This window comes from Apium graveolens, chromosome 5 (assembly GCF_009905375.1).
Source record: "Apium graveolens cultivar Ventura chromosome 5, ASM990537v1, whole genome shotgun sequence".
NCBI classification, from domain to species: domain Eukaryota; kingdom Viridiplantae; phylum Streptophyta; class Magnoliopsida; order Apiales; family Apiaceae; genus Apium; species Apium graveolens.
Window position 1 is genome coordinate 11,561,501 of NC_133651.1, and position 4,863 is coordinate 11,566,363.

A 4,863-nucleotide genomic window follows, 5' to 3' on the forward strand; every position below is an offset into this window, starting at 1 on the left:
GTCGGGTTGGGTCGGTTCGGGTTGATTGGTTTAATAATAAAAATAAATAAAAAATAATGTAATGACAGGACCTGATCAATAATAATAAACTTTCAGAATAGTGCTTGCAACTCGGAGCATAATTAAGTTGGTACATCCAATTTTTTAAGGTCAGACAAAATACAAAATAGTTAAGTGTTAAGTTACACGTCAAAAGAGCGTTTCATTCAATAAAATTAAGTCTTAATAACAAAATCAAAAATTATATAATTCAGTATTCTGATAAAAGTTCAACTTCAATTCACTTCATTGAATCACTCATCGCCGATGTTGATTATCTTGTCAGTGGCAACTTTTCATCTTCGACAAAAAAATTACATAAATAAAATATGAGTACAACAGAATATAATAAAAAAAATATGATACTGTAGGGTGCAGACTATTGCATAGTACAGGACACATAATAGATGGTGTATTGTTAGTCGTGTACCTTCTTCGAGAAACTTATAAAATTCAGTTTCATTCAAATGAACTCGTGATTTGATACCAACCTACGAATTGCAATATATTCCGATGTCTCAGCAGTAGGGCTTGTCTTATTAAGCCGTTCTTCATTCAGCAGCGGCCTTCTAAACTAATGTTACATGTTTTCTTTCTTTTTACATATACTAGCTTAAATTCCGTGCAATGCACGGGTTCCCGTTAATTTTTAAAATTTTTATCTATCCCATTATATTCTAATTTTAAATTATTTAGATAAATATATATTAATTATAAATTTATAATTAAAATTATAGGATAATCTGTTGTCGTAGTTTAGCGGATATATAACATTATTTATTTATTTGTTAATAATCGGATAAATTGTAGTAGTAGTATAGTAGGATAAATAGACTATGTCTACTAGTTTAACAATTTAGTAGTTTAACACATATATAACACTATTTATTTATTATTTTAATAACCAAAATTAGGGAATAACGGTTGAATCAAATTATACCCCATTTCGATTATTATAGTATAATATAGTATATATATTATTTGATCTTGGTCATTCTGAAATTACAAATAATAAATAAATATAGTTACCAGGAAGTTTAAAAAGTCATTCTATCACTAAACATGTTTATTTCAATGAGTCGTTATCTCATTATTCACAAATCTAATATCATAAAATTATATTATTTATTTGTCAATAATAAATATAATATTTTTATATTTAACAATATAAAATTTTGTGAAATTACATAAATAGATTGAAACGATATGAGAAGTGTCACCTCACCGCCCTTGTTTTCTACTTTACGTAAGTAATATAATGATATATTGATTTTAAAGAATATTGAGAAAATACATTTTTAGATACTTTTCTTTATAATATATCGTAAGCTAAAAATTAAAAAAAAATTATAGGAAAATACAAGATAGTAAGTTATTTTAGGAGAAAAAATGGAGAAATAGTAATAAATAAAGAAATTTAGGAGAATATCGAGGTGATGATTTGATTTAAAGAGAGAAGAAATTTTAGGGGAATATTACGATTGTAAAGTTGATTTCAAAAATTTTAATGAAGGGCGTTGTAGAAATCTTAGAAGAATATAACGAATGATGATAAATATTTATAGATACTTGTCTTTGTAATATTTAATAGGCTGAAAATTAAAAGAAATATTTTAGGAAAATATAATATATTAAGTTGATTTTTGGAAAAGGAGAATAAATGGTATTAAAAAAAGAATTTTATGATAGTGTTAAGATAGTAAGTTAAATTAAAAAGAACATATAATTTTAAGGAAAATGTTATGATGATAAGATAATTTTAAAAATTTTAATGGATAATGTTGTAGAAATTTTATAAAATATTATGAACGGTGATAATATATTTAGCAGAATATAAGGAATTGTAGTTTTTGACATTTATTAACTCAAAAAATTGAGAAAATTAAAAAATAGAATGAGCCGATTTGAGAGGCGCCACCTAAACGCACTATGTTTTCTCCTTTATATAAGTATATTGATGATTTATGTGTCCCTAAACATTCAATTTTTCCGATACCCTCATTCGTTAGCATAAAGAGTTTAGTCTCAAAACATTCTTTGCTCAACGGCTCAACCTGCTAATAATATTGACTCTGTCATGTACTTTTTACGACATTCTAGATAGGTCTGCAAATAAATAGAGACTTATGTCAACAAAATTAATCCGGATCATTACATACGTTTAAGTGAACTCGATTTATTTTCTTAAACGAGCCGATATTAAACATAGAATGAGCTCGAATAAATAAACGAGTCGAGCCGGACTTTTTCTCTGTTCGACTTGTACTCGGCTCATTTAGCTCGGAAACGGCCGGTACTCGACTAACTGGACTCAGATAAAGTTATATGTATTTCATATAATCAATTATTACTAATTACGTAATTATTTTTATTAGTATATTTTTCTTGTCATTTACAAATAATTTAATTTAATTTAGAATTTTTTCTATATTTTTAAATTAAACATTTAATTTTTTCTGTAAAAAAACTATCAAACTTTGTGATCACGATCTATTCGTATCCAATTCTTCATATTTTTATAACACCATTAAATTACATGTAATGTATAAAATCCAAATTTAAGAAAAAAACGTCAAAGCACAATAAATTTCGATATCGACAATTTAAAAAGTAATGTACAATTTTCTAAATTTATGAATGTCTCAATAATTTAAAATAAAATTGAAATATTCTTAAAACTCGACTTAAAAAATAAAATAATATAGATTAGGAAACAAGTTGAGAGTATAAGTGTGTATATCATTATAAGATTAAGACTATTATTTAAGCTCGATGTAACATATAAAAATATAAATATTCCAAGGTTGGTCGACTAAAAAATATACGCGAAGTATTAGTGAACAACTCGACTCAGTTCTATTGTTAGTGAGCAAATTCGGGTTCGGCTCGTTTATTAATATGACGATCTCGAACATCACTTTTCGTTCGGTCATTATACTCGACTCGGCTTTTTAAAAAAAATTAAGTTCGAATCAGCTCAGTTCATTTGCATAGGGCTGAGCAAAACCGAACCGAAACCGAAAAACCGAATCGAACCGTGCTAATTCGGTTTGGTTCGGTCCTAAATTTTTCAGAAATTCGGTTTATTCGGTCCGGACCGAATAGACCGAAATAAAATTCGGTTCGGTTCGGTTCTTTTCACAAATATTTCGGTTCGGACCGAATAGACCAAATCATAAATACTAAAATTTTGTATTATATATATTTTACATATATCTTAAAAATTTTAATCAAAAATTTTAATTTGTAATTATATTTATGGAGTATTAGAACTCTAAATATCACATTACTTTAATTATATTTTAAAATTTATAATTTGTGATTTAATTTTTAATGCAATTTTTTTTTGAAAAAAAATCGGTATATTCGGTCCAAAACCGAACCGAACCGAATTATTTCGATTCGGTTTGGTCCGGTCCATAATATAACTTCGGTCCGGTTCGGTCGAAAAAAAAATGACTATTCGGTTTTTCGGTCTATTCAGTTCGGTCCGACCGGACCGAACCGACCGAATGCTCAGCCCTACATTTGCAGCTCTAATTCGAGTTCCTTTTTTAGAAAAATATTTATTTTAAGGTCTCCGAGGTATTATTAGCCACCTTGTTCTGCCATATTCGGACAGAAACAAATTCCGCCTAAACCGTATTCATTTTCAAATCTTTGAAAGTTCTCCTTTATAAGATCATCAATATCTGAAAGATCCTTCGTTACATTATTTATCTTTTAAATTACTTGGACGAAATCACCTTCAAAAATAATATTCTCATATCATAATTGGTGCACAGATTTAACAGTTTCAACAACAACAAAAACATCCACCGCTTCCGCAACATAATATCTTTTGGGTGGTGATCTATGCGCACACTTAATTTATTTATACACACCCTAATTATATTTTGGGAGAAAATAACCCTAATATTGAACATGTTCTATTTTTTCCCATTCCAAATCTTTTAATTATTTTGAATTAAATTTTAATAATTAAATTCATATTAATATTTTTAATTTTAATTTATTTAGTTATAATAAATATGAATATTCAATTAAAAATAGAATATCGAAGGTTTAAAATATAATTTTATTTTAAATATATCATTTTCTTTACCAAATTAAAAATAATGTATGAAAACGTATGTTCATGAAAATAATAAGAATAATAAATAAACAAACAAACAAATAATTATAATGTAATCGTAGCATTATTAGAAAAATAAAAGTGGTCACTGATATTTTCAATTGTGCATAAACATAAAATGATTAATGGTCTAAATATAATAAAAGATGTTGCGAGTATTTGTTTTATCTGCAATTATTGACAATATATGCATGTCGTTGTTCGGTGGATTGATGACATATTTGTTTGTGTATATGACTTATTCTTGGGTTGTGCTGATATTTGGGTTGAACGTGTTTTAGGAAATTTGACATTAAGCTGAAACAATATAGACCGAAAGTTTTCTTGTTGTCCACTGCTAATGGCGATCCATGGGGGTTGTTGTAGAAATGCTTGTGATATTTATTGATGTCCACTGCTAAGTGTGATCCATGTTGATTGCGGTAAAAGTGTTTGCGGTTGTTTGAGATATTGTATAATATAATAGTTTGTACGCTTTTAATTTTATTTTTTATTGTTATTTAAATGTTTATTTTTTATCTTAGTAACTTTTCACATCTCTCATTTAATATTAACAAATACATAGTTTTGAACATGCTGGGTTCTTTCTGGTTGCATTTGAATTTGATACAAAAACATAACTAAGATAATCGATATCATTCTTTCAAGTTGTTGTGTGTAAGGCCGCAACCAAACACCAATATAAACCA